Raw genomic sequence first — 10,230 nt, forward strand, 5'->3', positions numbered from 1 at the left:
TAAGATCAAGGAGGAGCTGGAGCGAGTGGAGTGGGTCAAGACGGGGGTATGCCGCTGTGGGGTACGGGCCGGGTGTGGGGTGCGGGCGCGTGGCTGGCCGAGGAGGGGGTCATGGCTAGTCGGTGGGGGAGGGGGGCGGGTAGCCCCCTAATCCGGCTGATAACCTGGAATGTAAGGGGACTGAATGGGCCGGTTAAGCGGGCCCGCGTGTTCGCGCACCTGAAGGGGCTCAAGGCGGATGTGGTTATGCTCCAGGAGACACACCTGAAGGTGGCAGACCAGGTAAGACTGAGGAAATGGTGGGTAGGTCAGGTGTTTCACTCGGGGCTAGATGCCAAAAATCGAGGGGTGGCGATCTTGGTGGGAAAGAAGGTGTTATTCGAGGCGTCGAGCATTGTGGCAGATAATGGCGGTAGGTACATAATGGTAAGTGGTAAGTTGTAGGGAGAAAGGGTGGTACTGGTCAATGTGTATGCTCCGAACTGGGACGATGCGGGTTTTATGCTCGTATGTTGGGTCGGATCCCAGACTTGGAAGTGGGGGGCCTGATAATGGGGGGAGACTTTAACACGGTGTTGGATCCTGCACTGGATCGCTCCAGGTCTAGGACGGGTAGGAAGCCGGCGGCGGCCAGAGTGTTGAGGGGATTTATGGACCAAATGGGAGGGGTGGACCCTTGGAGATTTGCAAGGCCGGGGGCTAGGGAATTTTCATTCTTCTCACATATCCATAAGGCTTATTCTCGAATCGACTTTCTCATTTTGAGTAGGGCGCTGATAGCGAGAGGAGAGGATACCGAGTATTCGGCAATAGCTATTTTGGACCACGCCCCGCATTGGGTGGACTTGGAGATGGGGGAGGAGAGGGACCAGCGCCCGCTGTGGAGCTTGGAGGTGGGGTTGTTGGCGGACGAGCAGGTCCGAGGAAGCATAGAGAGGTACTTGGAGACCTACGACAACAGGGAGGTCCGAGTGGGGATGGTATGGGAGGCACTGAAGGCGGTGGTGAGGGGAGAGCTGATCTCCATCAGGGCCCACAAGGAGCGGGGGGAGAGGGAGAGGCTGGTGGGGGAGATGGTGAGGGTAGACAGGAGGTATGCGGAAGAACCTGAGGAAGGATTGTTGAGGAATAGGCGCAGCCTCCAGGCCGAATTTGACCTGGTGACCACCAGGAAGGCGGAGGTGCAGTGGAGGAAGGCCCAGGGAGCGGTCTACGAGTATGGGGAAAAGGCAAGCCGGATACTGGCGCATCAGCTTCGGAAGCGGGACGCAGCTAGGGAGATCGGGGGAGTTAAGGACAGGGGAGGGAGCGTGGTGCGGAGTGGGGTTGGCATCAATGGGGTCTTCAGGGACTGCTACGAGGAATTGTACCGATCCGAGCCCCCACAGGGGGAGGGAGGGATGGGCCGTTTCCTGGACCAATTGAGGTTTCCAAAGGTGGAAGAGGGACTGGTGGCGGGACTGGGGGCCCCGATTGGGCTGGAGGAGCTGGTCAAAGGGATAGGAAGCATGCAGGTGGGGATGGCACCGGGGCGATTTCCCAGTCGAGTTCTATAAAAAATATATGGACCTGTTGGACCCGCTGTTAGTTAGGACCTTTAATTAGGCAAGGGAGGGGGGGGGCTTTACCCCCGACGATGTCCCGGGCACTGATCTCCTTGATCCTGAAGCGGGACAAGGATCCCCTGCAATGTGGTTCTTACAGACCGATTTCCTTGCTAAATGTAGATGCCAAGGTGCTGGCGAAGGTCTTAGCCACGAGGATTGAGGATTGTGTGCCGCAGATCATCCATGAAGACCAGACGGGGTTTGTGAAGGGGAGACAGTTGAACGCGAATGTGCGGAAGCTTTTGAACGTTATCATGATGCCAGCGAGGGAGGGGGAGGCGGAGATAGTGGTGGCGATGGACGCTGAGAAAGCCTTCGATAGGGTAGAGTAGGGGTACCTGTGGGAGGTGCTGAAGAGGTTCGGGTTTGGGGAGGGGTTTGTCACGTGGGTTAGGCTGTTGTACAAGGTCCCGATGGCGAGTGTGGCCACAAATAGGAGGAGGTCCGAGTACTTTCGGTTGCACCGAGGGACAAGACAGGGGTGTCCCCTGACCCCCCTGCCCTTCGCACTAGCGATTGAACCCCTGGCTATGGCACTGAGAGGGTCGAGGAACTGGAGGGGGTTGGTGCGGGGTGGGGAGGAGCATAGGGTATCGCTTTATGCGGACGACCTGCTGCTGTATGTGGCGGACCCGGTGGGAGGAATGCCAGAGGTAATGAGGATGCTTAGGGAATTCGGGGACTTTTCGGGGTACAAGCTCAACATGGGGAAGAGCGAGCTGTTCGTAGTTCAGCTAGAGGACCAGGAGAGGGGGATTGGCGAGCTACCACTAAAAAGGGCGGAGAGGAGTTTCAGATATTTGAGGGTCCAGGTGGCCAGGAGCTGGGGGGCCCTGCATAGGCTTAACTTTACAAGGCTGGTGGAGCAAATGGAGGAGGAGTTCAAGAGGTTGCCGCTGTCCCTGGCGGGTAGGGTGCAGTCAATCAAAATGACGGTGCTCCCAAGGTTTTTGTTCCTGTTCCAGTGCCTCCCCGTATTTATCCCGAAGGCTTTTTTCAGGCGGGTTAACAGGAGTATAATGGGGTTTGTGTGGGCGCGAGGGACTCCGAGGGTGAGAAGGGTGTTCCTGGAGCGGAGTAGAGATAGGGGGGCTGGCGCTGCCCAACCTCTGTGGGTACTACTGGGCCGCCAATGCGACAATGGTGCGCAAGTGGGTGATGGAGGGGGAGGGGGCTGCATGGAAGAGGCTGGAGACGGCGTCCTGTGTGGGTACGAGCCTGGGGGCGCTGGCAACGGCACCGCTGCCACTCCCTCCAAGGAGGTATACCACGAGCCCGGTGGTGGTGGCGGCCCTCAAAATCTGGGGGCAGTGGAGGCGGCACAGGGGGGAAGTTAGGGCCTCGGCGTGGACCCCATTACGGGGGAACCACCGGTTCGCCCCAGGAAGAACAGGTGGAGGGTTTTCGGGGTGGCACTGGGCAGCCATACGAAAGTTGGGGGACCTGTTTGTGGACGGGAAGTTCGCGAGCTTGGGTGAGCTGGAGGAGAAGTACGGGCTCCCCCCAGGGAACACCTTCAGGTACTTACAGGTAAGGGCGTTTGCCAGACGGCAGGTGGTGGAATTCCCACGGCTACTGCCACACACAGTACAGGACAGGGTGCTCTCGGGGGGGTAGGTGGGAGTGGGGAAGATCTCGGAAACTTACCAGGTGATGCAGGAGGAGGAGGAGGCCTCGGTGGTGGAGTTGAAAGGTAAGTGGGAGGAGGAGTTGGGAGAGGAGATCGAAGAGGGGACGTGGGCAGATGCCCTAGGGAGGGTGAACTCTTCCTCTTCATGCGCGAGGCGCAGCCTCATACAGTTTAAGGTGCTGCACAGGGCACACATGACCGGGACAAGGATGAGCATGTTCTTTGGGAGCCCAGCAAATCACACCCATATGTTCTGGGAATGCCCAGCGCTGGAGGAATTTTGGAAGGGCGTAGCGAGGACGGTGTCGAGGGTGGTAGGATCCAGGGTCAAACCGCGCTTGGGGCTCGCAATATTTGGGGTGGCAGAGGAGCCGGGAGTGCAGGAGGCGAAAGAGACCGGAATTCTGGCCTTTGCGTCCCTGGTAGCCCGGCGAAGGATTCTCCTTCAGTGGAAAGATACAAGGCCCCCAAGCGTGGAATCCTGGATCAGCGATATGGCAGGGTTCATTAAATTGGAGAGGGTGAAATTCGCCTTGAGAGGGTCGGTACAAGGGTTCTTTAGGCGGTGGCAACCGTTCTTAGACTTTCTGGCAGAACGCTAGACTTTGGCCAATGGCAGCAGCAGCTCGGGGGGTGGGGGTGGGGGGTTTACTTTATTTTTGTTTATGTTATTTACACTAAAAGGGTCTGAGGGGGTGTATACACCTGTTGTCTTAAGTCGGGGTGTTAATGTTAATTTATTATTTAGGTACGGGGGGGGAAGGGTTTGGGGTGTTGATTTTTTAGATTGTGTTTTGTACTTAACCCTGTTGGGTTCTTTTTTCTTTCTCATTTTGTTATTGATATTTTATGAAAACCTTTAATAAAAATTATTAAAAAAAAAAAAAGATCAGCCTTGTGCAACTTTTTTGAACACTTTTTTTTTGGTGTGGTTCATCAGCATTGTGGTAGTGCATGCTGCCATATTTCCTATGTTTTTAGACAGACTGGCCAGCAACATTTATTTGCATTGTATCTGTGCAGCAGGGTGGATTGATACTATGTGGTGATCTGTTCCTCTGCCAGCACACTAGCCCAGCCTTGTCACACAATCACGTTACACCAGAAAGTTTGTTTACTCAGAAAAGTATCTGAGGCTCAGACTGAGGTTTGTGTGCATGGGATTGTTTGACCAGTTTAATTCCTCAAATAAATCTCAGTTGGAGCAGGTCCAGTTTAGACTGTCATTGTGCTCTTTAGATAAGTAGCTTTATTTCCTGATATTCATATTAGTTCTTTTTCTGTGTTGGTGAGCTCATAGCACCAAATTGCATGGACTAAACTCCACTGTATAAGGTTTGAGGGAGTGGGAATGTATGGAAGTTGAATATAAAGGGGTTAACATTGTGGAAACATTGTTCACGAAAATCAAGCATCAGTGTAATAGCATGGTGGCACAATAGTTAGCACTGCTGCCTCACAGTGCCAGGGACCCTGGTTAAATTCCAACCTTGGGTGACTGTGTGGAGTTTACACATTCTCCTCTGCATGGGTTTCCTTTGGGTGCTCTGGTTTCCTTCCACGGTCCAAAGATATGCGGGTTAGGTGAATTGGCCATGCTAAATTGCCCGTTGATGTCCAAAAGATTAGGTGGGGTAACTGGATTATGAGGATAGGGTGGGGACATGTGCCTAGGAAGTAAGCCCTTGGGGAACGTCGGTGCAGACTCCGAGCAAACCCCTGCAATGAACCCCTCAAGGCAAATTTAATTTTTTCGAGTCTGAGAAATCCTGCCATGTCGCTAACCCACACCTCCGATGTCGGTGGCTCCGGGTCCCTCCACTCTGGGCCACCAGGTAGGCAAAGGCCAGGATGTCGGCCTCTCTCTCCCCACTGGTTCCAGGTAGCCAACCCGAAAAAGAACCCCTTCTCCCACACGCTGTTTCTGCCCAATAGTCAATTCTCTATCCATGGCAATATACTACCTACAACTCCATGGGCTCTTATCTTCCAACTCAGGGTTTTTCAGACTCAGGGTCATGACCTGCGGGTGGGTCGCGGACGGGTGTCGGGAGGGTCGCGGAGCGAATGTTGTGGTGTTCCCGATCACAGGAAGAAGTCCCCAAGGCCGCGACCGACTTTTACGAATGCCGGCCGGGGCAGTCCCCTATTGGTTGTGGCGTTTGAGGGGGGATGGTGTGGCGTGAGGCTGGGCTGTGTGCTGGACACCGTGCCGGGGGGGGAGGGAGGGGGGGGGCGTGGAGACAGGGGCTGTTGGGCGTCCGCATGGCCCCAGCTAGGAGCTCCGCTCAGGTGCTTGTCCTCTGCGCGCTGCTCGGTCGTCCACTGCCACTGATCGGCCCCGTGGTCAAGCTGTTCAACGGCCGGCACAGCATCCACTTGCACTCCCACAACGTGAAATACTGGTCGAGAAGTGGTCAGCAGTCTGTGACTGGGTGGATGCTGCTACTGGACAGTGTTATGGGAGGTGTTTTCAGAACCCCAAAATGTATCATGGAATTCAACCAACCTCCCCCTTTGATGTTTTGTTGCTTTTGAAGCACACGGCTTGTTCTCCAGGCGTGATATTACAATTATGGACAATTGGGTTTTTAAACACAAAACAATGTTTATTCCATGAACTCAACTTAACCTTTTAAATAAACATTGGATCACTTAACACCCCTTACTTCAAAGATAACCCCGAAAATAATACAACACTAAATAATCCTTCAGTTATTCCTTTCAGCATCCAAGAGACTTAACACCTTTAAACAGAAACACATCAGGTTAAAGGCATTACTTTTATGAGTTTAAATCACCCAAATGATCCAGAGATAGCCTTTCAAGGCAGAGATCACAGCAGATCCAGCTCACTGCAAACACAGACACGCCCAAGCTCTTTTCCTCAAAACTTAAACTAAAAACTGCAAAATGGCTGATCTAAAGCCCAGCTCCACCCACACTCTGACATCACTGATTTCTTCAAGGTACATTGCTTAAACATCCATTTCTTAAAGGCACTCTCACATGACAACAGTGAGAGGAAAGCCGGGCCAGGTTTGTCAGCAAGGAATACCGATCAAACGAGGCCAGTCAATACGGCTGACACATGTCAACACTGGAAGAAATCTACAGTCATCACTTTGTGTCACCGCTCTCTGGAAACCTGGAATTCAGTGCTTTTGGTGAGAATGGAGAAGGAGATAATTTAGCTGTTTGGATGGTGCACATTGTCATGTGCGAGTACCTTTAAGACATGGATGTTTAAGCAATGTACCTTTAAGAAAACAGTGATATCAGAGAGTGTGGAGCTGAGGTCAGGTCAGTCGTTTTGCAGTTTTTGAAAAAGAGCTGGTGTGTCTGTGTGTTTCCAGAGTGCTGCAGGCTTTTAGGTTCAGTTTGAAAAGAGCTTGTGAGTGTCTGTGTTTTGCAGTGAGCTGGATTTCCTGTGATGTCTGCCATAAAAGACCATCTCTGGATCATTTGGGTGATTTAAACTCATCATAGTAAAACCTTTAACCTGATGTGATTTTGTTTAAAGGTGTTAAGTCTCTTGGAAGTTTGAAGGAACATTTTAGGGAAATATTTTCTGAGTTATCTTTAAAGTAAGAGGTGTTAAGAGATCCAATGTTTATTTAAGAAGATAAGTTGAGTTCATGGAATAAACAGTGTTTTGTGTTTAAAAACCCACGTGTCCATAATTGTAATCCCACACCGAGGGAAACAGCTGGATGCTCGGAAAAGCAACAAATCCATTAAAGGGAGAGGTTGGTCGAACTCCATGATACATTTTGGGGTTCTGAAAACGCCTCGCCCAGAACAATATGTATATTTAAAACAAAGCTTGTGTCTAAATGTAAGGATCTGCATGCTCAGCTGAAATTGTTTTAATTTTCAGCAGTAGAAAGCCATAATCTTTGAAAAATTAGGTATTGAAAATAAAATTTCAAAGTTTAAAAAAAAGAATGCCGACTGCAACTGGCCTTTAAATATAATCGATGGAGTCATTCCGCAAGAGGCAGCGGCAGAGAGAACGTCATGCGCCCAGCACGCTCACTGATGTCACGCCCCCTGTAAGTCCATGCTTTGTCGCAGAATCATGGAGGAGAGATTCCTCAATTTTGTAGCTGGCAGCAAGCAAGCAACAGGACTGTGTGATGAACTGAAGGTGGATTATTGTGTGATAAGGAAAAAAGGGCCAGAGACAGAAATGGGCCAGGATCTCACAATTGAATCTGCTGGAGAGAGCTTCCAGGAGAGTCTACAGCAGTGCTGATATGAGCTGTATCCAGAGCTCCAGGACCTCTGGTGAACAACCCATTAAGAACAAACTGAAATCGGGAACAAAACATAAAGGTGATTTCTTGAGAAATGGCTTTAATTGCACCAATGCAAATTAGGATGCAATGCCGTTGTGTGTTATACCCAGGGATGTACTGGCAAATGAAAGTTTAAAACCCACAAACCTTCAAAGGCATGGCGAGTTCGAGGCCAAACCTCTTGATTTTTTTCAAAGGATGCAGTGAGAACATAAATCATCAGCTGAAGTCCTTAGCAGAAATATAACATTGAATGACAAAGCAGGTGAGATCCAGGTGTGGCCTCACCAGCACCCTATACAGCTGCAACATAACCTCCCTGTTTTTAAACTCCATCCCTTAGCAATGAAGGACAAAATTCCATTTGCCTTCTTAATTACCTGCTGCACGTGCAAATCAACGTTTTGTGATTCATGCACAAGGGCACCCAGGTCCCTCTGCACAGCAGCATGCTGCAATTATTTAACATTTAATAGTCCATTTTCCTGTTATTTCTACCAAAATGGATGGCCTCACATTTATCAACATTGAACTCCATCTGCCAGAACCTTGCCCACTCACTTAAACTATCTGTATCCCTCTGCAGATTTTCAGTGTCCTCTGCACAGTTTACTCTCCCACCCATCCCAGAGTCGTCTGTGAACTTTCACACATTCCACTTGGTCCCCAACTCCAAATCATCTATGAGGCACACCACTAGCAACTGATTGCCAACCAAAAAAACACCCATTTATACCCACTCTTTGCTTTCTGTTAGTTAGTCAATCCTCTTTCCATGCTAATACATTGCCCGTAATGCGTTTCCCCCTTAGCTTATGCAACAGCCTTCTGTGCTGCACCTTCTCCAATGCGTTCTGGAAATCCAGATACATCACATCCACCGGTTCCCCATTGCGGTGGCACTTGTAATGTCCTCAAAGAATTCCAATAAATATGACCTGCCTTGCATGAACCCATTATGCGTCTGCCAATGAGACAATTTCTATGCAGTTCTATCGATATTTCCTTGATGATAGATTCAAGCATTTTCCCCACTACAGAAGTTAATCTAACCGGCCTATAGTTACCCGCTTTTTGATAACCTCCTTTTTAAAACAGTGGCGTCACATTTGCTGTTTTCCAATCTGCTGGGACCGCTCCAGAATCCAGTGAATTTTGATAAATTACCACGAGCGCATTTGCTATTTACCCCACCATCTCTTTTAGTACCCTGGGATGCATTCCGTCAGGGCCAGGAGACTTGTCTACCTTTTGCCCCACTACCTCCTTAGTGATAATGCTCGGTTTTAGATCCTCACCTGCCAGAGCTTCCTTGCCATCAATTATTGGCATATTATTTGTCTCTTCCACTGTGAAGTCCGACACAAAATACCTGTTCAATGCCTCGGCCATTTCCTCATTTCCCATTATTAATTCCCCCTTCTCATCCTCTAAAGGACCAATGTTTACCTTAGCCACTCTTTTTTGTTTTATATATTTTTAGAAACTTTTGCAATTTGTTTTTATATTCTAGCTAGTTTACTCTTATAATCTATCTTACTTTTCGTTATAGCTTTCTTTGTGGCTTTCTGTTGACATTTAAAGATTTCCTAATCCTCTAGTTTCCCACTAATCTTTGCCACTTTGTAAGCATTTGCTTTCAATTTGATACGCTCCTTTATTTCTCTAGATATCCATGGCTGATTAGCCCTTTTCCTACTATCCTTACTCTTCACTGGTATATACTTTTGCTGAGCACTTTGAAAAATCTCTTTGAATGTCGTCCACTGTTCCTCAATTGTCCCACCATAAAGTCTTTGCTCCCAGTCTACCTTCGCCAACTCCTCTCTCATCCCATTGTAGTCTCCTTTGTTTAAGCACAAGACACTGGTATTGGATTTTACCTTCTCACCCTCCATCTTTATTTTAAATTCAACCATACGGTGATTGCTCCTTCCGAGAGGATCCTTAACTACGAGATCATTAATCAATCCTGTCTCATTACACAGGACCAGGTCTAGGATAGCTTGCTCCCTCATAGGTTCCATTACATACAGTTCGGGGAAATGTCGTGGCTACATTCTATGAACTCCTCCTCAAGGCTGCCCTGACCGACCTGGTTTGACCAATCGACATGTAGATTAAAATCCTCATGACAACTGCTGTACCATTTTTACATGCATCGGTTATTTCTTTGTCTATTGCCCGCCCGCCTTAGATGTTATTATTTGGTGGCCTATAGACTTTGCTTATCAGTGATCTTTTCTCCTTACTATTTCTAATTTCTACCCAAATGGATTCAACCTTTTTCTCCATAGAACCTATATCATCTCTCACTACCACCCTAATGTCATCCTTACATATCAGAGCTACACCATCTCTGTCTTTCCGAATAGTCTGATACCTCTGAATATTTTACTCCCAGTCGTGATCACCCTGCAACCATGGTGTGGATTCTCCCGCCCCACCCGCCGCAAGAATGCCACGGGCGAACTGTGTACAATGGAGAAGTCCATTGACCTCGGATGGTATTCGCTGGTCACTGGGCGGACACGGCCGGAGAATCCCGCCCCATACTCATTCGCGTTGATTTGTGCCGTCAACTCATTTACCTTGTTTCAAATGCTACGAGCATTCAAGTAAAGTGCCAATATGCTGGGTTTTTTTACCTTGTTTTTGAATTGTAACACCTCCATTAATAACATCTCCTGAA

Source organism: Scyliorhinus torazame, chromosome 4 (assembly GCF_047496885.1).
Source record: "Scyliorhinus torazame isolate Kashiwa2021f chromosome 4, sScyTor2.1, whole genome shotgun sequence".
In the NCBI taxonomy this organism is placed as follows: domain Eukaryota; kingdom Metazoa; phylum Chordata; class Chondrichthyes; order Carcharhiniformes; family Scyliorhinidae; genus Scyliorhinus; species Scyliorhinus torazame.